This window comes from Schistocerca piceifrons, unplaced genomic scaffold, assembly GCF_021461385.2.
Source record: "Schistocerca piceifrons isolate TAMUIC-IGC-003096 unplaced genomic scaffold, iqSchPice1.1 HiC_scaffold_538, whole genome shotgun sequence".
Taxonomy (NCBI): domain Eukaryota; kingdom Metazoa; phylum Arthropoda; class Insecta; order Orthoptera; family Acrididae; genus Schistocerca; species Schistocerca piceifrons.
In genome coordinates, this window is record NW_025728775.1 from 610,267 (window position 1) to 636,458 (window position 26,192).

The 26,192-nt window shown below is 49.9% G+C and overlaps 26 non-coding genes across 26 annotated transcripts; 18 read left to right on the forward strand and 8 right to left on the reverse strand.

Annotated features, from left to right (window-relative positions):
- Window positions 1-157: 157 nt before the first annotated feature.
- Trnav-cac lies at window positions 158-230 on the forward strand. Its single transcript has one exon. It is a non-coding gene; the product is annotated as a tRNA-Val (tRNA).
- Window positions 231-388: 158 nt separating this feature from the next.
- On the forward strand, window positions 389-461 carry Trnav-aac. The gene has a single exon. It is a non-coding gene; the product is annotated as a tRNA-Val (tRNA).
- Window positions 462-655: 194 nt separating this feature from the next.
- Window positions 656-727, reverse strand: Trnap-agg. The gene has a single exon. It is a non-coding gene; the product is annotated as a tRNA-Pro (tRNA).
- A 402-nt stretch (window positions 728-1,129) lies between these two features.
- Trnav-cac lies at window positions 1,130-1,202 on the forward strand. Its single transcript has one exon. It is a non-coding gene; the product is annotated as a tRNA-Val (tRNA).
- A 158-nt stretch (window positions 1,203-1,360) lies between these two features.
- On the forward strand, window positions 1,361-1,433 carry Trnav-aac. Its single transcript has one exon. It is a non-coding gene; the product is annotated as a tRNA-Val (tRNA).
- Window positions 1,434-1,627: 194 nt separating this feature from the next.
- On the reverse strand, window positions 1,628-1,699 carry Trnap-agg. The gene has a single exon. It is a non-coding gene; the product is annotated as a tRNA-Pro (tRNA).
- A 402-nt stretch (window positions 1,700-2,101) lies between these two features.
- On the forward strand, window positions 2,102-2,174 carry Trnav-cac. Its single transcript has one exon. It is a non-coding gene; the product is annotated as a tRNA-Val (tRNA).
- A 158-nt stretch (window positions 2,175-2,332) lies between these two features.
- On the forward strand, window positions 2,333-2,405 carry Trnav-aac. Its single transcript has one exon. It is a non-coding gene; the product is annotated as a tRNA-Val (tRNA).
- Window positions 2,406-2,599: 194 nt separating this feature from the next.
- Trnap-agg lies at window positions 2,600-2,671 on the reverse strand. The gene has a single exon. It is a non-coding gene; the product is annotated as a tRNA-Pro (tRNA).
- A 402-nt stretch (window positions 2,672-3,073) lies between these two features.
- Trnav-cac lies at window positions 3,074-3,146 on the forward strand. Its single transcript has one exon. It is a non-coding gene; the product is annotated as a tRNA-Val (tRNA).
- Window positions 3,147-3,304: 158 nt separating this feature from the next.
- Window positions 3,305-3,377, forward strand: Trnav-aac. The gene has a single exon. It is a non-coding gene; the product is annotated as a tRNA-Val (tRNA).
- Window positions 3,378-3,571: 194 nt separating this feature from the next.
- Trnap-agg lies at window positions 3,572-3,643 on the reverse strand. The gene has a single exon. It is a non-coding gene; the product is annotated as a tRNA-Pro (tRNA).
- Window positions 3,644-4,045: 402 nt separating this feature from the next.
- On the forward strand, window positions 4,046-4,118 carry Trnav-cac. Its single transcript has one exon. It is a non-coding gene; the product is annotated as a tRNA-Val (tRNA).
- A 158-nt stretch (window positions 4,119-4,276) lies between these two features.
- On the forward strand, window positions 4,277-4,349 carry Trnav-aac. The gene has a single exon. It is a non-coding gene; the product is annotated as a tRNA-Val (tRNA).
- Window positions 4,350-4,543: 194 nt separating this feature from the next.
- Window positions 4,544-4,615, reverse strand: Trnap-agg. Its single transcript has one exon. It is a non-coding gene; the product is annotated as a tRNA-Pro (tRNA).
- Window positions 4,616-5,017: 402 nt separating this feature from the next.
- Trnav-cac lies at window positions 5,018-5,090 on the forward strand. Its single transcript has one exon. It is a non-coding gene; the product is annotated as a tRNA-Val (tRNA).
- Window positions 5,091-5,248: 158 nt separating this feature from the next.
- On the forward strand, window positions 5,249-5,321 carry Trnav-aac. The gene has a single exon. It is a non-coding gene; the product is annotated as a tRNA-Val (tRNA).
- A 5,979-nt stretch (window positions 5,322-11,300) lies between these two features.
- On the forward strand, window positions 11,301-11,373 carry Trnav-cac. The gene has a single exon. It is a non-coding gene; the product is annotated as a tRNA-Val (tRNA).
- A 158-nt stretch (window positions 11,374-11,531) lies between these two features.
- Trnav-aac lies at window positions 11,532-11,604 on the forward strand. Its single transcript has one exon. It is a non-coding gene; the product is annotated as a tRNA-Val (tRNA).
- Window positions 11,605-12,488: 884 nt separating this feature from the next.
- Trnai-aau lies at window positions 12,489-12,562 on the reverse strand. The gene has a single exon. It is a non-coding gene; the product is annotated as a tRNA-Ile (tRNA).
- A 5,934-nt stretch (window positions 12,563-18,496) lies between these two features.
- Window positions 18,497-18,569, forward strand: Trnav-cac. Its single transcript has one exon. It is a non-coding gene; the product is annotated as a tRNA-Val (tRNA).
- A 158-nt stretch (window positions 18,570-18,727) lies between these two features.
- Window positions 18,728-18,800, forward strand: Trnav-aac. Its single transcript has one exon. It is a non-coding gene; the product is annotated as a tRNA-Val (tRNA).
- A 194-nt stretch (window positions 18,801-18,994) lies between these two features.
- On the reverse strand, window positions 18,995-19,066 carry Trnap-agg. Its single transcript has one exon. It is a non-coding gene; the product is annotated as a tRNA-Pro (tRNA).
- A 402-nt stretch (window positions 19,067-19,468) lies between these two features.
- On the forward strand, window positions 19,469-19,541 carry Trnav-cac. The gene has a single exon. It is a non-coding gene; the product is annotated as a tRNA-Val (tRNA).
- Window positions 19,542-19,699: 158 nt separating this feature from the next.
- Trnav-aac lies at window positions 19,700-19,772 on the forward strand. Its single transcript has one exon. It is a non-coding gene; the product is annotated as a tRNA-Val (tRNA).
- Window positions 19,773-20,655: 883 nt separating this feature from the next.
- Trnai-aau lies at window positions 20,656-20,729 on the reverse strand. Its single transcript has one exon. It is a non-coding gene; the product is annotated as a tRNA-Ile (tRNA).
- Window positions 20,730-26,192: the final 5,463 nt, after the last annotated feature.

Below are 26,192 nucleotides of genomic sequence, written 5' to 3' on the forward strand. Positions count from 1 at the left end.
GCTACGGCAGACACCCTCTCGAGCACCCCGAAGACTTCTTGAGCCCTCGGCTGTGATGGGTTCCAGGCTGACAAAAGAACTGTCGTGTGTGCATTCGCGGACGAGAGAAAGTCTGAGGCAAGTTCGAGTGAACAAGGATGGACTCCTGGGGTCCGTCGTTTCCGTAGTGTAGCGGTTATCACGTCTGCTTCACACGCAGAAGGTCCCCGGTTCGATCCCGGGCGGGAACAGTATTTTCCTGCCTATGTCGTATTGTCCTCCAATGAGCCACGTCGTGTGTGGATCTGCTGCATGTCCCTTCGTTTTGCAAGTACCACATTTATTGAATTTTTTAGTTACGATGGCAACATCACTACAAGTTGTCTGTGAAGTAAGGTGCACACAAGCAGTTTCCGTGGTGTAGCGGTTATCACGTCTGCCTAACACGCAGAAGGTCCCCGGTTCGATCCCGGGCGGAAACACTTTTTCATCACTTTAAGCAAGACGTACTAACATGCATCTGCTACCATCTGTACCCGAAACCTTCGTAATCGCCTTCACGCGTCGGACCCGAGTGTCAATTGCTCACATCGAATAAGAAATTCATTTGATATTGACGGCGAGCTTTTTGCGCTGACTCAGCCACTGACGTGCGATCAGTTTGCACAAAACGCTAGGGCTCGTCCGGGATTTGAACCCGGGACCTCCTGCACCCTAAGCAGGAATCATACCCCTAGACCAACGAGCCCTGTGACACGGCGAATGCCAATTATTCCAGTCCCTCGATGTCGTCCAGGGTGCCCTGGAAGTCTCGTGTACGCTGGCGGGATGGGGGCGGTGCGAATTCCCGCGGTCGGCGGCCTTCCTGGGCTACTGGTACCTTCATGTAGAGCTGCCGCTGGGCTCGCACTGCCTGCTGCTGAGAAAGTGATTGCTTTTGCTGATATGACTTGCAATAACGACTGCGCGAAACGCCGCTATCTCGTTAGGGGTGCTACGGCAGACACCCTCTCGAGCACCCCGAAGACTTCTTGAGCCCTCGGCTGTGATGGGTTCCAGGCTGACAAAAGAACTGTCGTGTGTGCATTCGCGGACGAGAGAAAGTCTGAGGCAAGTTCGAGTGAACAAGGATGGACTCCTGGGGTCCGTCGTTTCCGTAGTGTAGCGGTTATCACGTCTGCTTCACACGCAGAAGGTCCCCGGTTCGATCCCGGGCGGGAACAGTATTTTCCTGCCTATGTCGTATTGTCCTCCAATGAGCCACGTCGTGTGTGGATCTGCTGCATGTCCCTTCGTTTTGCAAGTACCACATTTATTGAATTTTTTAGTTACGATGGCAACATCACTACAAGTTGTCTGTGAAGTAAGGTGCACACAAGCAGTTTCCGTGGTGTAGCGGTTATCACGTCTGCCTAACACGCAGAAGGTCCCCGGTTCGATCCCGGGCGGAAACACTTTTTCATCACTTTAAGCAAGACGTACTAACATGCATCTGCTACCATCTGTACCCGAAACCTTCGTAATCGCCTTCACGCGTCGGACCCGAGTGTCAATTGCTCACATCGAATAAGAAATTCATTTGATATTGACGGCGAGCTTTTTGCGCTGACTCAGCCACTGACGTGCGATCAGTTTGCACAAAACGCTAGGGCTCGTCCGGGATTTGAACCCGGGACCTCCTGCACCCTAAGCAGGAATCATACCCCTAGACCAACGAGCCCTGTGACACGGCGAATGCCAATTATTCCAGTCCCTCGATGTCGTCCAGGGTGCCCTGGAAGTCTCGTGTACGCTGGCGGGATGGGGGCGGTGCGAATTCCCGCGGTCGGCGGCCTTCCTGGGCTACTGGTACCTTCATGTAGAGCTGCCGCTAGGCTCGCACTGCCTGCTGCTGAGAAAGTGATTGCTTTTGCTGATATGACTTGCAATAACGACTGCGCGAAACGCCGCTATCTCGTTAGGGGTGCTACGGCAGACACCCTCTCGAGCACCCCGAAGACTTCTTGAGCCCTCGGCTGTGATGGGTTCCAGGCTGACAAAAGAACTGTCGTGTGTGCATTCGCGGACGAGAGAAAGTCTGAGGCAAGTTCGAGTGAACAAGGATGGACTCCTGGGGTCCGTCGTTTCCGTAGTGTAGCGGTTATCACGTCTGCTTCACACGCAGAAGGTCCCCGGTTCGATCCCGGGCGGGAACAGTATTTTCCTGCCTATGTCGTATTGTCCTCCAATGAGCCACGTCGTGTGTGGATCTGCTGCATGTCCCTTCGTTTTGCAAGTACCACATTTATTGAATTTTTTAGTTACGATGGCAACATCACTACAAGTTGTCTGTGAAGTAAGGTGCACACAAGCAGTTTCCGTGGTGTAGCGGTTATCACGTCTGCCTAACACGCAGAAGGTCCCCGGTTCGATCCCGGGCGGAAACACTTTTTCATCACTTTAAGCAAGACGTACTAACATGCATCTGCTACCATCTGTACCCGAAACCTTCGTAATCGCCTTCACGCGTCGGACCCGAGTGTCAATTGCTCACATCGAATAAGAAATTCATTTGATATTGACGGCGAGCTTTTTGCGCTGACTCAGCCACTGACGTGCGATCAGTTTGCACAAAACGCTAGGGCTCGTCCGGGATTTGAACCCGGGACCTCCTGCACCCTAAGCAGGAATCATACCCCTAGACCAACGAGCCCTGTGACACGGCGAATGCCAATTATTCCGGTCCCTCGATGTCGTCCAGGGTGCCCTGGAAGTCTCGTGTACGCTGGCGGGATGGGTGCGGTGCGAATTCCCGCGGTCGGCGGCCTTCCTGGGCTACTGGTACCTTCATGTAGAGCTGCCGCTGGGCTCGCACTGCCTGCTGCTGAGAAAGTGATTGCTTTTGCTGATATGACTTGCAATAACGACTGCGCGAAACGCCGCTATCTCGTTAGGGGTGCTACGGCAGACACCCTCTCGAGCACCCCGAAGACTTCTTGAGCCCTCGGCTGTGATGGGTTCCAGGCTGACAAAAGAACTGTCGTGTGTGCATTCGCGGACGAGAGAAAGTCTGAGGCAAGTTCGAGTGAACAAGGATGGACTCCTGGGGTCCGTCGTTTCCGTAGTGTAGCGGTTATCACGTCTGCTTCACACGCAGAAGGGCCCCGGTTCGATCCCGGGCGGGAACAGTATTTTCCTGCCTATGTCGTATTGTCCTCCAATGAGCCACGTCGTGTGTGGATCTGCTGCATGTCCCTTCGTTTTGCAAGTACCACATTTATTGAATTTTTTAGTTACGATGGCAACATCACTACAAGTTGTCTGTGAAGTAAGGTGCACACAAGCAGTTTCCGTGGTGTAGCGGTTATCACGTCTGCCTAACACGCAGAAGGTCCCCGGTTCGATCCCGGGCGGAAACACTTTTTCATCACTTTAAGCAAGACGTACTAACATGCATCTGCTACCATCTGTACCCGAAACCTTCGTAATCGCCTTCACGCGTCGGACCCGAGTGTCAATTGCTCACATCGAATAAGAAATTCATTTGATATTGACGGCGAGCTTTTTGCGCTGACTCAGCCACTGACGTGCGATCAGTTTGCACAAAACGCTAGGGCTCGTCCGGGATTTGAACCCGGGACCTCCTGCACCCTAAGCAGGAATCATACCCCTAGACCAACGAGCCCTGTGACACGGCGAATGCCAATTATTCCAGTCCCTCGATGTCGTCCAGGGTGCCCTGGAAGTCTCGTGTACGCTGGCGGGATGGGGGCGGTGCGAATTCCCGCGGTCGGCGGCCTTCCTGGGCTACTGGTACCTTCATGTAGAGCTGCCGCTGGGCTCGCACTGCCTGCTGCTGAGAAAGTGATTGCTTTTGCTGATATGACTTGCAATAACGACTGCGCGAAACGCCGCTATCTCGTTAGGGGTGCTACGGCAGACACCCTCTCGAGCACCCCGAAGACTTCTTGAGCCCTCGGCTGTGATGGGTTCCAGGCTGACAAAAGAACTGTCGTGTGTGCATTCGCGGACGAGAGAAAGTCTGAGGCAAGTTCGAGTGAACAAGGATGGACTCCTGGGGTCCGTCGTTTCCGTAGTGTAGCGGTTATCACGTCTGCTTCACACGCAGAAGGTCCCCGGTTCGATCCCGGGCGGGAACAGTATTTTCCTGCCTATGTCGTATTGTCCTCCAATGAGCCACGTCGTGTGTGGATCTGCTGCATGTCCCTTCGTTTTGCAAGTACCACATTTATTGAATTTTTTAGTTACGATGGCAACATCACTACAAGTTGTCTGTGAAGTAAGGTGCACACAAGCAGTTTCCGTGGTGTAGCGGTTATCACGTCTGCCTAACACGCAGAAGGTCCCCGGTTCGATCCCGGGCGGAAACACTTTTTCATCACTTTAAGCAAGACGTACTAACATGCATCTGCTACCATCTGTACCCGAAACCTTCGTAATCGCCTTCACGCGTCGGACCCGAGTGTCAATTGCTCACATCGAATAAGAAATTCATTTGATATTGACGGCGAGCTTTTTGCGCTGACTCAGCCACTGACGTGCGATCAGTTTGCACAAAACGCTAGGGCTCGTCCGGGATTTGAACCCGGGACCTCCTGCACCCTAAGCAGGAATCATACCCGTAGACCAACGAGCCCTGTGACACGGCGAATGCCAATTATTCCAGTCCCTCGATGTCGTCCAGGGTGCCCTGGAAGTCTCGTGTACGCTGGCGGGATGGGGGCGGTGCGAATTCCCGCGGTCGGCGGCCTTCCTGGGCTACTGGTACCTTCATGTAGAGCTGCCGCTGGGCTCGCACTGCCTGCTGCTGAGAAAGTGATTGCTTTTGCTGATATGACTTGCAATAACGACTGCGCGAAACGCCGCTATCTCGTTAGGGGTGCTACGGCAGACACCCTCTCGAGCACCCCGAAGACTTCTTGAGCCCTCGGCTGTGATGGGTTCCAGGCTGACAAAAGAACTGTCGTGTGTGCATTCGCGGACGAGAGAAAGTCTGAGGCAAGTTCGAGTGAACAAGGATGGACTCCTGGGGTCCGTCGTTTCCGTAGTGTAGCGGTTATCACGTCTGCTTCACACGCAGAAGGTCCCCGGTTCGATCCCGGGCGGGAACAGTATTTTCCTGCCTATGTCGTATTGTCCTCCAATGAGCCACGTCGTGTGTGGATCTGCTGCATGTCCCTTCGTTTTGCAAGTACCACATTTATTGAATTTTTTAGTTACGATGGCAACATCACTACAAGTTGTCTGTGAAGTAAGGTGCACACAAGCAGTTTCCGTGGTGTAGCGGTTATCACGTCTGCCTAACACGCAGAAGGTCCCCGGTTCGATCCCGGGCGGAAACACTTTTTCATCACTTTAAGCAAGACGTACTAACATGCATCTGCTACCATCTGTACCCGAAACCTTCGTAATCGCCTTCACGCGTCGGACCCGAGTGTCAATTGCTCACATCGAATAAGAAATTCGTTTGATATTGACGGCGAGCTTTTTGCGCTGACTCAGCCACTGACGTGCGATCAGTTTGCACAAAACGCTAGGGCTCGTCCGGGATTTGAACCCGGGACCTCCTGCACCCTAAGCAGGAATCATACCGCTTTTTTTTTTTTTTTTATGCCTTATCCATTTTTTTTTTTTTTTTTTTCTTTACGTTATTAGCACGACGCTCTAACCAACTTTTTTTTTTTTTTTTTTTTTTTTTTTTTTTTTTTTTTTTTTTTGAAGCAGACACTCTACCACTCGAACGAATATATCTATTGAAAAAAATATTAAAGAATATCCACCACACAGCCACTTTAAAAGAAGTACAGTACTGAAATTAAAATCCTAAAACATGACTATATATTGTAGACTGCTTACTGAAATAAAGATTAAAACACGAAAACTTCAGTCCTGGTGTAGAGAAGAAACATATATAAAGGCGGCAAATCCAGAAACAGTATAAAAGAAAATGGCTCACACAGGTGACCTTAGCCAACACCCTCTCTTTCAAATGTCAGGCTAAGCATATTGGCAAAATCATCTCGGAGGCCTGGCAATCGCAAGCGCTGCCAGTAGGCAGTAAGCATGTACTGCCGAAACGCTAGGTGTCCATCCTCTTCATGACAACTGTTGACAAAATGTACGAAATGGCCAATCAACCACATGACGGTATGGAGCTTCGTCCGCGGAAAAAAGGAAGAATCGGGCCGGACGATGATGTCAATAGTATAAGCGGCTTCAGCAGACCTAGTGACAAAAGCAAGTTGTTTCCTGAGCCAACGCCAATTAGGAAGGTGCCCACAGCAGGTGAATCGATGTTCAAGGGTATCCAGGAGACCACACCGAGTACAGGTGTCCGTGTCAGAAAGACCAATACGGTGCAGTCGTACATTGGTGGGAACCAAATTATTTATTACCCTATACCACGTGGACGCCACGGCCATAGAGTGGATCGGCAGACTAACGTTCTTCCAGACGTTCCTCCAGGACACAGATGGAGACGCCAGTTCTATTGGATTGGGACCGGCCAGCCCCTCCCAGCGGGCAATCAAGCCTTTGGTCGTTGGCACCGGTCGCCGCAAGAAGACGTCACCGAGGTAACTCAACGCAATGTAAAATTCCCGAATGTGTTTCAACTTAAAATTTAGGCGTCCGACATCGACAGGTGGAGCAAGGCTCGCCGGACGCACAACAGTAAAAAGCCTGGATGTAATTGAAGTCACTTCTTGCGTAACAATTAGAGTCGTTCGGCGGACGTACAAAGCAGACGCCTTGCGAGTAATGTCAGAGAGGCCCAAGCCTCCGGAGAGACGCGGTTTCGTCATTACCTCGTAACGTAACTTGAATAGATGGCCCTTCCATATAAACCTGCTAGACAATTGGCGCAACCTTTTCGCCACCATCATGGGAAGTGGGAGCAGCTGAGCAACATAATAAGCTTTACATAGAACGTAGGTGTCTAAAATTCTGACTTTTTGCAAAATGGTAGCAGAGCGCTGCTCATGGACCATCAGAGCCCCCTGTATCTTCTCGGTGACAGATTTCCAATTGAGAGCCGCCATTTTTAGAGGACACCGATCAATGATAATCCCCAAGGACGTATGGCGATCGACAAAAGTGGCCCAAGGGACGTCAGCATCGCGAAATCCTCGAATATCAAGGAACTTACATTTACCCTGATTGAGACGCGCTCCAGAGACACGACAGTATGCATCAACTGCCCCTTTCAACAACGGGATATCATCTCGTTGACGGAGGAGAACAACGACATCATCCGCATATGCCTTAACCGAGAGCTTCCCACCAGAGAGGGACATACCCTGAAGCTTGAGAGCAATAGTCCGAAGCAGCGGTTCCAGGGACAAAACGAATAAAGACATAGAGAGCGGACTACCCTGAGGCACTCCGCGGCGGATAGCAATGGGCGGCGTCAGCTGCCCATTGACTGACACCCGAGCTGTTATTCCCCTGTACAAATTGCCAAGAACACCACGTGATGAAGCGTTAAAACCTATTGTACCTAAAACACGATCTAAAAACACATGACTGACGTGATCAAAAGCCTTATAAAAATCAAGGAAGGCAAAGGCACAATGTACGTTTGTAACCGCCGCAACCGAGACAACATCCCGATATTCGGCTACTGGTGTCAGAATAGATCTATCATGAAAACAACATTGATGTGCACCAATCACACCCCGAAGCAGAGAAGACAGCCGGCTATTGAGCGCTCTAGCAGCTGTCTTATAGTCAAAATTCAGCAATGTGAGCGGACGAAGATTGGCAGCAGATAAACGACCAGAAGACTTCGGAATTAAAACAATTTTCCCTACTTTAAAATCGGCAGGCACATCCATCCCTCTGACAATCTCATTTAAAATCTGCGTAAAAATGCCACCCAAAAGAGGCCAAAAACGGAGATAAAATTCTTTAGGCAGGCCGTCTGGACCCGGCGATTTACTGGACGGAGAGCGAGCAATAAAATCGAAAACATCATCTACCTGGAACTCCCGGAGAAATTCGCCGTTCGCGTCAGGCGCGATCGTCGCAGTTAGATCCCCAAAGACATCATCCGAAAGAGACTCACCAGAATCATCGGCAGAATAGAGACTAGTGTAATACTGATGAAGAGCACGAACCATTTCCTCCTGTGCACTAAGCTGTCGCCCATCATCCACTGTAAGAGAAGAGATGAAGGAGCGACGACGACGAGTCTGATGCCGTAGCAGGTGGTACAAGGATGTCAGTTCACCTTCAACAAGAGAGTGAGGTTTCGACTTAACTCGCAGACCATCCATCTGTCGTCGTTTAAGGCTCAAGAGCTTGGCTTTAATACGACGAACATCATGGATCCGCAGTGGAGAGGTACCCGCCGCGTCATACAGTTCACGCAGGACAGAGTAGTAATATTCATACGTGTTCTTAAAATCACGCGTCCTAGCAGCACAGTAGAAAATCAAAGTCTGACGAATCTTGGGCTTGGCAAACGCAGTCCACCAAACCAGCAAGGAGGGGTATCGCGGGACAGAGCGAAGACATCGCTCCCACACGCCACTTATAACATCATCCATAGCACTGTCGGCAAGGTGGGAAACATTTAACATCCACTGGGAACGATAAAGTTTTGCAGGTTGGTGACTAAGATTTACAGTTGCAGTAAAAGCACAATGGTCAGAAAAACTAGTAGGAATAACATCGACAGAAAGAATTTTATCACATAAAAAATCAGATAAATAGAATCTGTCGAGTCTACTGCATGAGGACGCGGTAAAAAACGTATATTTCACCAGGGTTGGATATTTGTGTTCCCAAACATCACGCAGATGCATCGTACGAACTAAGTCATGTAAATCACGGCAATAATTAAAATTGGGGGACTGGTCTGCAGGGCGTAAAACACAATTAAAATCGCCTCCGAGCAGGAGACTCCGAGGACTCTGGCGCAAAAGATAAATAAGCTCTTCTTTATAAAAGCGCGATCGAGCCACACTGTGACCCGAACCAGAGGGGGCATACAAAACAACGAGGCGGAGATCAAAAAGACGACAACCAATCCCACGGCCAGAGTCAAGGAATTCAATGTCAGTAATAGGAATGCCCTCTCGAAAGAAAAGAGCAGTTCCTGTTGAATATTCCGGCGCGACATTAAAAACAGTTTGAAATCCAGGTAGAGAGAGATCAGAAAACAACACTTCCTGCAAAAACACTACGTCCGCACAGGCGTCGTAAATAAACTGCCGCAAAGAGGCAATGCGAACGTCGGACTCAATACGGTTAACATTTAAGGTAAGAAAGGTGTATGCTTGAACCATAGAGAGAAAAGCGAGAAAACAAATCACCTACACCGACGCACCAGCGTCACAGTCCATAGCAGGGGCGACGGAGGCATCCGAGGGAGGGGGACTGCTACCCCGTGCCGCGGATCCCTTACGTTTCGGTTTTTTACGAACAGCATTAACGTTCGGCTGAACGCGTAACTTGCGTCGGCTGACGGGCAAGGAAACTTCAGCCGCCGGTGACGTAGGAGGGTCAAGTTCTGTATCCAACACCACCCGCGCCGGTCCACATGCGGGATCCGGGGTCGCGGGGGAAACATCCGACAAAACGGAATGGTCAACACCTGCACTAGCTTCCGGCAAACATGGACTGCACGGAGGCGAAACGTGAGCAGGAAGGTCCGAGGCCGCAGAGTTGGAAAGAAGCGGAGCAGCTCCGCTGGCAGAGGTATGGGGCAGCGAAGCAGGAAGTTGTCGCGGCTCCACTTGTTGTGACATCGAAGTCGGTTCGGAAGACGGCGCCAACAGGCCCGACCGACGACCCGACTCGAGAGAAGCTGCGTCGGAGGCCGGAGGGGCGCCAGCAGCCGCCACCGGAACCGCTACCTCAGGAGGGCAGGGAGCAGCTACAGTACACAGTGGCTCGGAGGATGCCGGTCGCTCGGACTGGGGCATCTCAGGGAGATCCTCATCCGTACTATTTCCATCGTGTGGGCGACGCCTCTTATTATTCAAAAGTGGCACACCCACCTGAGGGACAGACGGAACAACATCAGATTTAGCACGCAAAGGAGGAAATTCTGTATCAGGGGTGCGCAAAACCTGTGGCGGGGCGCTACTACCACTGGACTGTGCTACACCAAGAGCAGAACCACCTGCAACGAGGTCAGCGACTGTTAACTTGCGACGCTGTTCGAGAGAATTTTTTAAAACAAAAACTCTCCGCGGACAGTCGGTACGCACGTGACCACTTTCATTGCACAAAAAACAGGTGCCAACCTGACCACTATATGTTACATGGACACGATATCCACCGATCTGCAGGTGAGATGGAATATTCTGCTTAACGTGCATTTCGACTGAACGAATACCACTGTAACATTGCAGGCGATGTTGGCTTGACCAGCGTTCAAGGCGAATGCTCTTTACATCACCATACTTCTGTAGACCCTCCTTAAGATAGACATTATCCACCTCCGGTGGAAGGTTGTAAACACGAACATTGGTATACGTGATGGAAGCATTGGAAAGCAGCACGGTACTTACAGAATCATCCCGATGCCGAAAGAGAACTTGATGACCATATTTAGAAAGAATTTTATCAACCTGAAGTTGGTCCATAAACTTAACAAAGAAAACATACAGTTCGGTATCAAAATAAGCAGTGTGCACCTGATCCGAATGAACACCAAAGGTATCTACCAACCAATCATGAATCTCAAGAGAACTAGGTTGCACATGGCGGGTTGACTTGTCAAAAGCAAAACTAACTATAGCCTGACGAGGAATAACCTGGGACGACATTTTCAAAATATGCGGTCGAAACCGCTACACAAAAAACACTGAAATAAGGACAGAAAGTAACACAAGGTACGAAACAACGACGGAGAAATACTCTCAGAAGTGGCAACACAACACGTAACAAAAACGATAGTCCACTATACGTAACGCTACGGCGGAGCGGAAGACTAGGCACGTCCACACTGCACGGCGTCTAAAGCGGAACTTTCGTGTACGCTGGCGGGATGGGGGCGGTGCGAATTCCCGCGGTCGGCGGCCTTCCTGGGCTACTGGTACCTTCATGTAGAGCTGCCGCTGGGCTCGCACTGCCTGCTGCTGAGAAAGTGATTGCTTTTGCTGATATGACTTGCAATAACGACTGCGCGAAACGCCGCTATCTCGTTAGGGGTGCTACGGCAGACACCCTCTCGAGCACCCCGAAGACTTCTTGAGCCCTCGGCTGTGATGGGTTCCAGGCTGACAAAAGAACTGTCGTGTGTGCATTCGCGGACGAGAGAAAGTCTGAGGCAAGTTCGAGTGAACAAGGATGGACTCCTGGGGTCCGTCGTTTCCGTAGTGTAGCGGTTATCACGTCTGCTTCACACGCAGAAGGTCCCCGGTTCGATCCCGGGCGGGAACAGTATTTTCCTGCCTATGTCGTATTGTCCTCCAATGAGCCACGTCGTGTGTGGATCTGCTGCATGTCCCTTCGTTTTGCAAGTACCACATTTATTGAATTTTTTAGTTACGATGGCAACATCACTACAAGTTGTCTGTGAAGTAAGATGCACACAAGCAGTTTCCGTGGTGTAGCGGTTATCACGTCTGCCTAACACGCGGAAGGTCCCCGGTTCGATCCCGGGCGGAAACACTTTTTCAACACTTTAAGCAAGACGTACTAACATGCATCTGCTACCATCTGTACCCGAAACCTTCGTAATCGCCTTCACGCGTCGGACCCGAGTGTCAATTGCTCACATCGAATAAGAAATTCATTTGATATTGACGGCGAGCTTTTTGCGCTGACTCAGCCACTGACGTGCGATCAGTTTGCACAAAACGCTAGGGCTCGTCCGGGATTTGAACCCGGGACCTCCTGCACCCTAAGCAGGAATCATACCCCTTTTTTTTTTTTTTTTTTTTTTTTAATAGTATGTAATTTAAGAGCTGACGCTCTCCAATCGGCCTATATCAAAAGGACAAGTACGCGAAACGACTGAGAGAGGTATGGCGAGGCGGGCACAACATTACTTATGCCTCAAATAAAGACCTGCTGCCTGTTATCGTGCATTGTCTCATTTTACATGTTCTGTCAGACAAATACTGTTTCATTACTAGTACATTTCTTTTTTTTTCTTTGTCGAAAATTTTACAACACGCTCCTTCATTTCACTGTGGCCGCACGGCGCGACTTGGCATACCGAGAGGCAAAACGTGGCGCCAGTGCCCTTGACCGAATAGCGCTGCAGCTCCGAAACCGAAGAGGAAAGAGAAATACGAATTGAAACTGTCGGCAGCGCCCTGTGTTCGCAGGCGGTCACCCGCCCAAGCACTGACAACGCCCGGCGTCACGCAGTAGCGGTGATCGGACGAGAAACTGTGTGTTCAGCGTACTGTGACCAGTGAAGTGTTTTAGCGCGTGCCGACAAGTCGCGTTCGGGTCCCCTATCAGCTCCCACACAATTTGACGATTTCTTTGTCACCATACTTCCCCGGGGAAATCGGCGTTGCCTTTTTGAAGTAGTGAAATCGTAGTGGCCCGTGGGGGGATCGAACCCACGACCTTCGCGTTATTAGCACGACGCTCTAACCAACTGAGCTAACGGGCCTCAGTGCACACAGTCTTCCAGCGCTTCGCGTGAATAGCTCTGCGTATTTCCACATAACATTTCTATGGTAGCAGTCCAACAGTGGACCAGCGTCTCTTCTCCCTTTATTCTGCTGCTCGTAGTAATTTCATTGCGTGCCCGTTTCTCTCGACTGTTTTCAGCTGACGTTTATGAACCGGTAGTAGCTGTAATGCGAGGAGGACGTGAGACAGCATTTCGCAGGGTCAAAACTTGTCGTGATTTGTCCCGAAAAAATTCCATTCCGGTATCGGGAATCGAACCCGGGCCTCCTGGGTGAAAGCCAGGTATCCTAGCCACTTTTTTTTTTTTTTTTACAGTACTGAAATGAAAATCCTAAAACATGACTATATAATGTAGACTGCTGACTGAAATAAAGATTAAAACACGAAAACTTCAGTCCTGGTGTAGAGAAGAAACATATATAAAGGCGGCAAATCCAGAAACAGTATAAAAGAAAATGGCTCACACAGGTGACCTTAGCCAACACCCTCTCTTTCAAATGTCAGGCTAAGCATATTGGCAAAATCATCTCGGAGGCCTGGCAATCGCAAGCGCTGCCAGTAAGCAGTATGCATGTACTGCCGAAACGCTAGGTGTCCATCCTCTTCATGACAACTGTTGACAAAATGTACGAAATGGCCAATCAACCACATGACGGTATGGAGCTTCGTCCGCGGAAAAAAGGAAGAATCGGGCCGGACGATGATGTCAATAGTATAAGCGGCTTCAGCAGACCTAGTGACAAAAGCAAGTTGTTTCCTGAGCCAACGCCAATTAGCAAGGTGCCCACAGCAGGTGAATCGATGTTCAAGGGTATCCAGGAGACCACACCGAGTACAGGTGTCCGTGTCAGAAAGACCAATACGGTGCAGTCGTACATTGGTGGGAACCAAATTATTTATTACCCTATACCACGTGGACGCCACGGCCATAGAGTGGATCGGCAGACTAACGTTCTTCCAGACGTTCCTCCAGGACACAGATGGAGACGCCAGTTCTATTGGATTGGGACCGGCCAGCCCCTCCCAGCGGGCAATCAAGCCCTTGGTCGTTGGCACCGGTCGCCGCAAGAAGACGTCACCGAGGTAACTCACCGCAATGTAAAATTCCCGAATGTGTTTCAACTTAAAATTTAGGCGTCCGACATCGACAGGTGGAGCAAGGCTCGCCGGACGCACAACAGTAAAAAGCCTGGATGTAATTGAAGTTACTTCTTGCATAACAATTAGAGTCGTTCGGCGGACGTACAAAGCAGACGCCTTGCGAGTAATGTCAGAGAGGCCCAAGCCTCCGGAGAGACGCGGTTTCGTCATTACCTCGTAACGTAACTTGAATAGATGGCCCTTCCATATAAACCTGCTAGACAATTGGCGCAACCTTTTCGCCACCATCATGGGAAGTGGGAACAGCTGAGCAACATAATAAGCTTTAGATAGAACGTAGGTGTCTAAAATTCTGACTTTTTGCAAAATGGTAGCAGAGCGCTGCTCATGGACCATCAGAGCCCCCTGTATCTTCTCGGTGACAGATTTCCAATTGAGAGCCGCCATTTTTAGAGGACACCGATCAATGATAATCCCCAAGGACGTATGGCGATCGACAAAAGTGGCCCAAGGGACGTCAGCATCGCGAAATCCTCGAATATCAAGGAACTTACATTTACCCTGATTGAGACGCGCTCCAGAGACACGACAGTATGCATCAACCGCCCCTTTCAACAACGGGATATCATCACGTTGACGGAGGAGAACAACGACATCATCCGCATATGCCTTAACAGAGAGCTTCCCACCAGAGAGGGATATACCCTGAAGCTTGAGAGCAATAGTCCGAAGCAGCGGTTCCAGGGACAATACGAATAAAGACATAGAGAGCGGACTACCCTGAGGCACTCCGCGGCGGATAGCAATGGGCGGCGTCAGCTGCCCATTGACTGACACCCGAGCTGTTATTCCCCTATACAAATTGCCAAGAACACCACGTGATGAAGCGTTAAAACCTATTGTACCTAAAACACGATCTAAAAACACATGACTGACGTGATCAAAAGCCTTATAAAAATCAAGGAAGGCAAAGGCACAATGTACGTTTGTAACCGCCGCAACCGAGACAACATCCCGATATTCGGCTACTGGTGTCAGAATAGATCTATCATGAAAACAACATTGATGTGCACCAATCACACCCCGAAGCAGAGAAGACAACCGGCTATTGAGCGCTCTAGCAGCTGTCTTATAGTCAAAATTCAGCAATGTGAGCGGACGAAGATTGGCAGCAGATAAACGACCAGAGGACTTCGGGATTAAAACAATTTTCCCTACTTTAAAATCGGCAGGCACATCCATCCCCCTGACAATCTCATTTAAAATCTGCGTAAAAATGCCACCCAAAAGAGGCCAAAAACGGAGATAAAATTCTTTAGGCAGGCCGTCTGGACCCGGCGATTTACTGGACGGAGAGCGAGCAATAAAATCGAAAACATCATCTACCTGGAACTCCCGGAGAAATTCGCCGTTCGCGTCAGGCGCGATCGTCGCAGTTAGATCCCCAAAGACATCATCCGAAAAAGACTCACCAGAATCATCGGCAGAATAGAGACTAGTGTAATACTGATGAAGAGCACGAACCATTTCCTCCTGTGCACTAAGCTGTCGCCCATCATCCACCGTAAGAGAAGAGATGAAGGAGCGACGACGACGAGTCTGATGCCGTAGCAGGTGGTACAAGGATGTCAGTTCACCTTCAACAAGAGAGTGAGGTTTCGACTTAACTCGCAGACCATCCATCTGTCGTCGTTTAAGGCTCAAGAGCTTGGCTTTAATACGACGAACATCATGGATCCGCAGTGGAGAGGTACCCGCCGCGTCATATAGTTCACGCAGGACAGAGTAGTAATATTCATACGTGTTCTTAAAATCACGCGTCCTAGCAGCACAGTAGAAAATCAAAGTTTGACGAATCTTAGGCTTGGCAAACGCAGTCCACCAAACCAGCAAGGAGGGGTATCGCGGGACAGAGCGAAGACATCGCTCCCACACGCCACTTATAACATCATCCATAGCACTGTCGGCAAGGTGGGAAACATTTAACATCCACTGGGAACGATAAAGTTTTGCAGGTTGGCGACTAAGATTTACAGTTGCAGTAAAAGCACAATGGTCAGAAAAACTAGTAGGAATAACATCGACAGAAAGAATTTTATCACATAAAAAATCAGATAAATAGAATCTGTCGAGTCTACTGCATGAGGACGCGGTAAAAAACGTATATTTCACCAGGGTTGGATATTTGTGTTCCCAAACATCACGCAGATGCATCGTACGAACTAAGTCATGTAAATCACGGCAATAATTAAAATTGGGGGACTGGTCTGCAGGGCGTAAAACACAATTAAAATCGCCTCCGAGCAGGAGACTCCGAGGACTCTGGCGCAAAAGATAAATAAGCTCTTCTTTATAAAAGCGCGAACGAGCCACAGTGTGACCCGAACCAGAGGGGGCATACAAAACAACGAGGCGGAGATCAAAAAGACGACAACCAATCCCACGGCCAGAGTCAAGGAATTCAATGTCAGTAATAGGAATGCCCTCTCGAAAGAAAAGAGCAGTTCCTGTTGAATATTCCGGCGCGACATTAAAAACAGTTTGAAATCCAGGTAGAGAGAGATCAGAAAACAACACTTCCTGCAAAAACACTACGTCCGCACAGGCGTCGTAAATAAACTGCCGCAAAGAGGCAATGCGAACGTCGGACTCAATACGGTTAACATTTAAGGTAAGAAAGGTGTATGCTTGAACCATAGAGAGAAAAGCGAGAAAACAAATCACCTACACCGACGCACCAGCGTCACAGTCCATAGCAGGGGTGACGGAGGCATCCGAGGGAGGGGGACTGCTACCCCGTTCCGCGGATCCCTTACGTTTCGGTTTTTTACGAACAGCATTAACGTTCGGCTGAACGCGTAACTTGCGTCGGCTGACGGGCAAGGAAACTTCAGCTGCCGGTGACGTAGGAGGGTCAAGTTCTGTATCCGACACCACCCGCGCCGGTCCACATGCGGGATCCGGGGTCGCGGGGGAAACATCCGACAAAACGGAATGGTCAACACCTGCACTAGCTTCCGGCAAACATGGACTGCACGGAGGCGAAACGTGAGCAGGAAAGTCCGAGGCCGCAGAGTTGGAAGGAAGCGGAGCAGCTCCGCTGGCAGAGGTATGGGGCAGCGAAGCAGGAAGTTGTCGCGGCTCCACTTGTTGTGACATCGAAGTCGGTTCGGAAGACGGCGCCAACAGGCCCGACCGACGACCCGACTCGAGAGAAGCTGCGTCGGAGGCCGGAGGGGCGCCAGCAGCCGCCACCGGAACCGCTACCTCAGGAGGGCAGGGAGCAGCTACAGTACACAGTGGCTCGGAGGATGCCGGTCGCTCGGACTGGGGCATCTCAGGGAGATCCTCATCCGTACTATTTCCATCGTGTGGGCGACGCCTCTTATTATTCAAAAGTGGCACACCCACCTGAGGGACAGACGGAACAACATCAGATTTAGCACGCAAAGGAGGAAATTCTGTATCAGGGGTGCGCAAAACCTGTGGCGGGGCGCTACTACCACTGGACTGTGCTACACCAATAGCAGAACCACCTGCAACGAGGTCAGCGACCGTTAACTTGCGACGCTGTTCGAGAGAATTTTTTAAAACAAAAACTCTCCGCGGACAGTCGGTACGCACGTGACCACTTTCATTGCACAAAAAACAGGTGCCAACCTGACCACTATATGTTACATGGACACGATATCCACCGATCTGCAGGTGAGATGGAATATTCTGCTTAACGTGCATTTCGACTGAACGAATACCACTGTAACATTGCAGGCGATGTTGGCTTGACCAGCGTTCAAGGCGAATGCTCTTTACATCACCATACTTCTGTAGACCCTCCTTAAGATAGACATTATCCACCTCCGGTGGAAGGTTGTAAACACGAACATTGGTATACGTGATGGAAGCATTGGAAAGCAGCACGGTACTTACAGAATCATCCCGATGCCGAAAGAGAACTTGATGACCATATTTAGAAAGAATTTTATCAACCTGAAGTGGGTCCATAAACTTAACAAAGAAAACATACAGTTCGGTATCAAAATAAGCAGTGTGCACCTGATCCGAATGAACACCAAAGGTATCTACCAACCAATCATGAATCTCAAGAGAACTAGGTTGCACATGGCGGGTTGACTTGTCAAAAGCAAAACTAACTGTAGCCTGACGAGGAATAACCTGGGACGACATTTTCAAAATATGCGGTCGAAACCGCTACACAAAAAACACTGAAATAAGGACAGAAAGTAACACAAGGTACGAAACAACGACGGAGAAACACTCACAGAAGTTGCAACACAACACGTAAACAAAAACGATAGTCCACTATACGTAACGCTACGGCGGAGCGGAAGACTAGGCACGTCCACACTGCACGGCGTCTAAAGCGGAACTGCCCCTAGACCAACGAGCCCTGTGACACGGCGAATGCCAATTATTCCAGTCCCTCGATGTCGTCCAGGGTGCCCTGGAAGTCTCGTGTACGCTGGCGGGATGGGGGCGGTGCGAATTCCCGCGGTCGGCGGCCTTCCTGGGCTACTGGTACCTTCATGTAGAGCTGCCGCTGGGCTCGCACTGCCTGCTGCTGAGAAAGTGATTGCTTTTGCTGATATGACTTGCAATAACGACTGCGCGAAACGCCGCTATCTCGTTAGGGGTGCTACGGCAGACACCCTCTCGAGCACCCCGAAGACTTCTTGAGCCCTCGGCTGTGATGGGTTCCAGGCTGACAAAAGAACTGTCGTGTGTGCATTCGCGGACGAGAGAAAGTCTGAGGCAAGTTCGAGTGAACAAGGATGGACTCCTGGGGTCCGTCGTTTCCGTAGTGTAGCGGTTATCACGTCTGCTTCACACGCAGAAGGTCCCCGGTTCGATCCCGGGCGGGAACAGTATTTTCCTGCCTATGTCGTATTGTCCTCCAATGAGCCACGTCGTGTGTGGATCTGCTGCATGTCCCTTCGTTTTGCAAGTACCACATGTATTGAATTTTTTAGTTACGATGGCAACATCACTACAAGTTGTCTGTGAAGTAAGGTGCACACAAGCAGTTTCCGTGGTGTAGCGGTTATCACGTCTGCCTAACACGCAGAAGGTCCCCGGTTCGATCCCGGGCGGAAACACTTTTTCATCACTTTAAGCAAGACGTACTAACATGCATCTGCTCCCATCTGTACCCGAAACCTTCGTAATCGCCTTCACGCGTCGGACCCGAGTGTCAATTGCTCACATCGAATAAGAAATTCATTTGATATTGACGGCGAGCTTTTTGCGCTGACTCAGCCACTGACGTGCGATCAGTTTGCACAAAACGCTAGGGCTCGTCCGGGATTTGAACCCGGGACCTCCTGCACCCTAAGCAGGAATCATACCCCTAGACCAACGAGCCCTGTGACACGGCGAATGCCAATTATTCCAGTCCCTCGATGTCGTCCAGGGTGCCCTGGAAGTCTCGTGTACGCTGGCGGGATGGGGGCGGTGCGAATTCCCGCGGTCGGCGGCCTTCCTGGGCTACTGGTACCTTCATGTAGAGCTGCCGCTGGGCTCGCACTGCCTGCTGCTGAGAAAGTGATTGCTTTTGCTGATATGACTTGCAATAACGACTGCGCGAAACGCTGCTATCTCGTTAGGGGTGCTACGGCAGACACCCTCTCGAGCACCCCGAAGACTTCTTGAGCCCTCGGCTGTGATGGGTTCCAGGCTGACAAAAGAACTGTCGTGTGTGCATTCGCGGACGAGAGAAAGTCTGAGGCAAGTTCGAGTGAACAAGGATGGACTCCGAGGGTCCGTCGTTTCCGTAGTGTAGCGCTTATCACGTCTGCTTCACACGCGGAAGGTCCCCGGTTCGATCCCGGGCGGGAACAGTATTTTCCTGCCTATGTCGTATTGTCCTCCAATGAGCCACGTCGTGTGTGGATCTGCTGCATGTCCCTTCGTTTTGCAAGTACCACATTTATTGAATTTTTTAGTTACGATGGCAACATCACTAGAAGTTGTCTGTGAAGTAAGGTGCACACAAGCAGTTTCCGTGGTGTAGCGGTTATCACGTCTGCCTAACACGCAGAAGGTCCCCGGTTCGATCCCGGGCGGAAACACTTTTTCATCACTTTAAGCAAGACGTACTAACATGCATCTGCTACCATCTGTACCCGAAACCTTCGTAATCGCCTTCACACGTCGGACCCGAGTGTCAATTGCTCACATCGAATAAGAAATTCATTTGATATTGACGGCGAGCTTTTTGCGCTGACTCAGCCACTGACGTGCGATCAGTTTGCACAAAACGCTAGGGCTCGTCCGGGATTTGAACCCGGGACCTCCTGCACCCTAAGCAGGAATCATACCCCTTTTTTTTTTTTTTTTTTTTTTTAATAGTATGTAATTTAAGATCTGACGCTCTCCAGTCGGCCTATATCAAAAGGACAAGTACGCGAAACGACTGAGAGAGGTATGGCGAGGCGGGCACAACATTACTTATGCCTCAAATAAAGACCTGCTGCCTGTTATCGTGCATTGTCTCATTTTACATGTTCTGTCAGACAAATACTGTTTCATTACTAGTACATTTCTTTTTTTTTCTTTGTCGAAAATTTTACAACACGCTCCTTCATTTCACTGTGGCCGCACGGCGCGACTTGGCATACCGAGAGGCAAAACGTGGCGCCAGTGCCCTTGACCGAATAGCGCTGCAGCTCCGAAACCGAAGAGGAAAGAGAAATACGAATTGAAACTGTCGGCAGCGCCCTGTGTTCGCAGGCGGTCACCCGCCCAAGCACTGACAACGCCCGGCGTCACGCAGTAGCGGTGATCGGACGAGAAACTGTGTGTTCAGCGTACTGTGACCAGTGAAGTGTTTTAGCGCGTGCCGACAAGTCGCGTTCGGGTCCCCTATCAGCTCCCACACAATTTGACGATTTCTTTGTCACCATACTTCCCCGGGGAAATCGGCGTTGCCTTTTTGAAGTAGTGAAATCGTAGTGGCCCGTGGGGGGATCGAACCCACGACCTTCGCGTTATTAGCACGACGCTCTAACCAACTGAGCTAACGGGCCTCAGTGCACACAGTCTTCCAGCGCTTCGCGTGAATAGCTCTGCGTATTTCCACATAACATTTCTATGGTAGCAGTCCAACAGTGGACCAGCGTCTCTTCTCCCTTTATTCTGCTGCTCGTAGTAATTTCATTGCGTGCCCGTTTCTCTCGACTGTTTTCAGCTGACGTTTATGAACCGGTAGTAGCTGTAATGCGAGGAGGACGTGAGACAGCATTTCGCAGGGTCAAAACTTGTCGTGATTTGTCCCGAAAAAATTCCATTCCGGTATCGGGAATCGAACCCGGGCCTCCTGGGTGAAAGCCAGGTATCCTAGCCACTTTTTTTTTTTTTTTTTACAGTACTGAAATGAAAATCCTAAAACATGACTATATAATGTAGACTGCTGACTGAAATAAAGATTAAAACACGAAAACTTCAGTCCTGGTGTAGAGAAGAAACATATATAAAGGCGGCAAATCCAGAAACAGTATAAAAGAAAATGGCTCACACAGGTGACCTTAGCCAACACCCTCTCTTTCAAATGTCAGGCTAAGCATATTGGCAAAATCATCTCGGAGGCCTGGCAATCGCAAGCGCTGCCAGTAAGCAGTATGCATGTACTGCCGAAACGCTAGGTGTCCATCCTCTTCATGACAACTGTTGACAAAATGTACGAAATGGCCAATCAACCACATGACGGTATGGAGCTTCGTCCGCGGAAAAAAGGAAGAATCGGGCCGGACGATGATGTCAATAGTATAAGCGGCTTCAGCAGACCTAGTGACAAAAGCAAGTTGTTTCCTGAGCCAACGCCAATTAGCAAGGTGCCCACAGCAGGTGAATCGATGTTCAAGGGTATCCAGGAGACCACACCGAGTACAGGTGTCCGTGTCAGAAAGACCAATACGGTGCAGTCGTACATTGGTGGGAACCAAATTATTTATTACCCTATACCACGTGGACGCCACGGCCATAGAGTGGATCGGCAGACTAACGTTCTTCCAGACGTTCCTCCAGGACACAGATGGAGACGCCAGTTCTATTGGATTGGGACCGGCCAGCCCCTCCCAGCGGGCAATCAAGCCCTTGGTCGTTGGCACCGGTCGCCGCAAGAAGACGTCACCGAGGTAACTCACCGCAATGTAAAATTCCCGAATGTGTTTCAACTTAAAATTTAGGCGTCCGACATCGACAGGTGGAGCAAGGCTCGCCGGACGCACAACAGTAAAATGCCTGGATGTAATTGAAGTTACTTCTTGCATAACAATTAGAGTCGTTCGGCGGACGTACAAAGCAGACGCCTTGCGAGTAATGTCAGAGAGGCCCAAGCCTCCGGAGAGACGCGGTTTCGTCATTACCTCGTAACGTAACTTGAATAGATGGCCCTTCCATATAAACCTGCTAGACAATTGGCGCAACCTTTTCGCCACCATCATGGGAAGTGGGAACAGCTGAGCAACATAATAAGCTTTAGATAGAACGTAGGTGTCTAAAATTCTGACTTTTTGCAAAATGGTAGCAGAGCGCTGCTCATGGACCATCAGAGCCCCCTGTATCTTCTCGGTGACAGATTTCCAATTGAGAGCCGCCATTTTTAGAGGACACCGATCAATGATAATCCCCAAGGACGTATGGCGATCGACAAAAGTGGCCCAAGGGACGTCAGCATCGCGAAATCCTCGAATATCAAGGAACTTACATTTACCCTGATTGAGACGCGCTCCAGAGACACGACAGTATGCATCAACCGCCCCTTTCAACAACGGGATATCATCACGTTGACGGAGGAGAACAACGACATCATCCGCATATGCCTTAACAGAGAGCTTCCCACCAGAGAGGGATATACCCTGAAGCTTGAGAGCAATAGTCCGAAGCAGCGGTTCCAGGGACAATACGAATAAAGACATAGAGAGCGGACTACCCTGAGGCACTCCGCGGCGGATAGCAATGGGCGGCGTCAGCTGCCCATTGACTGACACCCGAGCTGTTATTCCCCTATACAAATTGCCAAGAACACCACGTGATGAAGCGTTAAAACCTATTGTACCTAAAACACGATCTAAAAACACATGACTGACGTGATCAAAAGCCTTATAAAAATCAAGGAAGGCAAAGGCACAATGTACGTTTGTAACCGCCGCAACCGAGACAACATCCCGATATTCGGCTACTGGTGTCAGAATAGATCTATCATGAAAACAACATTGATGTGCACCAATCACACCCCGAAGCAGAGAAGACAACCGGCTATTGAGCGCTCTAGCAGCTGTCTTATAGTCAAAATTCAGCAATGTGAGCGGACGAAGATTGGCAGCAGATAAACGACCAGAGGACTTCGGGATTAAAACAATTTTCCCTACTTTAAAATCGGCAGGCACATCCATCCCCCTGACAATCTCATTTAAAATCTGCGTAAAAATGCCACCCAAAAGAGGCCAAAAACGGAGATACAATTCTTTAGGCAGGCCGTCTGGACCCGGCGATTTACTGGACGGAGAGCGAGCAATAAAATCGAAAACATCATCTACCTGGAACTCCCGGAGAAATTCGCCGTTCGCGTCAGGCGCGATCGTCGCAGTTAGATCCCCAAAGACATCATCCGAAAAAGACTCACCAGAATCATCGGCAGAATAGAGACTAGTGTAATACTGATGAAGAGCACGAACCATTTCCTCCTGTGCACTAAGCTGTCGCCCATCATCCACCGTAAGAGAAGAGATGAAGGAGCGACGACGACGAGTCTGATGCCGTAGCAGGTGGTACAAGGATGTCAGTTCACCTTCAACAAGAGAGTGAGGTTTCGACTTAACTCGCAGACCATCCATCTGTCGTCGTTTAAGGCTCAAGAGCTTGGCTTTAATACGACGAACATCATGGATCCGCAGTGGAGAGGTACCCGCCGCGTCATATAGTTCACGCAGGACAGAGTAGTAATATTCATACGTGTTCTTAAAATCACGCGTCCTAGCAGCACAGTAGAAAATCAAAGTTTGACGAATCTTGGGCTTGGCAAACGCAGTCCACCAAACCAGCAAGGAGGGGTATCGCGGGACAGAGCGAAGACATCGCTCCCACACGCCACTTATAACATCATCCATAGCACTGTCGGCAAGGTGGGAAACATTTAACATCCACTGGGAACGATAAAGTTTTGCAGGTTGGCGACTAAGATTTACAGTTGCAGTAAAAGCACAATGGTCAGAAAAACTAGTAGGAATAACATCGACAGAAAGAATTTTATCACATAAAAAATCAGATAAATAGAATCTGTCGAGTCTACTGCATGAGGACGCGGTAAAAAACGTATATTTCACCAGGGTTGGATATTTGTGTTCCCAAACATCACGCAGATGCATCGTACGAACTAAGTCATGTAAATCACGGCAATAATTAAAATTGGGGGACTGGTCTGCAGGGCGTAAAACACAATTAAAATCGCCTCCGAGCAGGAGACTCCGAGGACTCTGGCGCAAAAGATAAATAAGCTCTTCTTTATAAAAGCGCGAACGAGCCACAGTGTGACCCGAACCAGAGGGGGCATACAAAACAACGAGGCGGAGATCAAAAAGACGACAACCAATCCCACGGCCAGAGTCAAGGAATTCAATGTCAGTAATAGGAATGCCCTCTCGAAAGAAAAGAGCAGTTCCTGTTGAATATTCCGGCGCGACATTAAAAACAGTTTGAAATCCAGGTAGAGAGAGATCAGAAAACAACACTTCCTGCAAAAACACTACGTCCGCACAGGCGTCGTAAATAAACTGCCGCAAAGAGGCAATGCGAACGTCGGACTCAATACGGTTAACATTTAAGGTAAGAAAGGTGTATGCTTGAACCATAGAGAGAAAAGCGAGAAAACAAATCACCTACACCGACGCACCAGCGTCACAGTCCATAGCAGGGGTGACGGAGGCATCCGAGGGAGGGGGACTGCTACCCCGTTCCGCGGATCCCTTACGTTTCGGTTTTTTACGAACAGCATTAACGTTCGGCTGAACGCGTAACTTGCGTCGGCTGACGGGCAAGGAAACTTCAGCCGCCGGTGACGTAGGAGGGTCAAGTTCTGTATCCGACACCACCCGCGCCGGTCCACATGCGGGATCCGGGGTCGCGGGGGAAACATCCGACAAAACGGAATGGTCAACACCTGCACTAGCTTCCGGCAAACATGGACTGCACGGAGGCGAAACGTGAGCAGGAAAGTCCGAGGCCGCAGAGTTGGAAGGAAGCGGAGCAGCTCCGCTGGCAGAGGTATGGGGCAGCGAAGCAGGAAGTTGTCGCGGCTCCACTTGTTGTGACATCGAAGTCGGTTCGGAAGACGGCGCCAACAGGCCCGACCGACGACCCGACTCGAGAGAAGCTGCGTCGGAGGCCGGAGGGGCGCCAGCAGCCGCCACCGGAACCGCTACCTCAGGAGGGCAGGGAGCAGCTACAGTACACAGTGGCTCGGAGGATGCCGGTCGCTCGGACTGGGGCATCTCAGGGAGATCCTCATCCGTACTATTTCCATCGTGTGGGCGACGCCTCTTATTATTCAAAAGTGGCACACCCACCTGAGGGACAGACGGAACAACATCAGATTTAGCACGCAAAGGAGGAAATTCTGTATCAGGGGTGCGCAAAACCTGTGGCGGGGCGCTACTACCACTGGACTGTGCTACACCAAGAGCAGAACCACCTGCAACGAGGTCAGCGACCGTTAACTTGCGACGCTGTTCGAGAGAATTTTTTAAAACAAAAACTCTCCGCGGACAGTCGGTACGCACGTGACCACTTTCATTGCACAAAAAACAGGTGCCAACCTGACCACTATATGTTACATGGACACGATATCCACCGATCTGCAGGTGAGATGGAATATTCTGCTTAACGTGCATTTCGACTGAACGAATACCACTGTAACATTGCAGGCGATGTTGGCTTGACCAGCGTTCAAGGCGAATGCTCTTTACATCACCATACTTCTGTAGACCCTCCTTAAGATAGACATTATCCACCTCCGGTGGAAGGTTGTAAACACGAACATTGGTATACGTGATGGAAGCATTGGAAAGCAGCACGGTACTTACAGAATCATCCCGATGCCGAAAGAGAACTTGATGACCATATTTAGAAAGAATTTTATCAACCTGAAGTGGGTCCATAAACTTAACAAAGAAAACATACAGTTCGGTATCAAAATAAGCAGTGTGCACCTGATCCGAATGAACACCAAAGGTATCTACCAACCAATCATGAATCTCAAGAGAACTAGGTTGCACATGGCGGGTTGACTTGTCAAAAGCAAAACTAACTGTAGCCTGACGAGGAATAACCTGGGACGACATTTTCAAAATATGCGGTCGAAACCGCTACACAAAAAACACTGAAATAAGGACAGAAAGTAACACAAGGTACGAAACAACGACGGAGAAACACTCACAGAAGTTGCAACACAACACGTAAACAAAAACGATAGTCCACTATACGTAACGCTACGG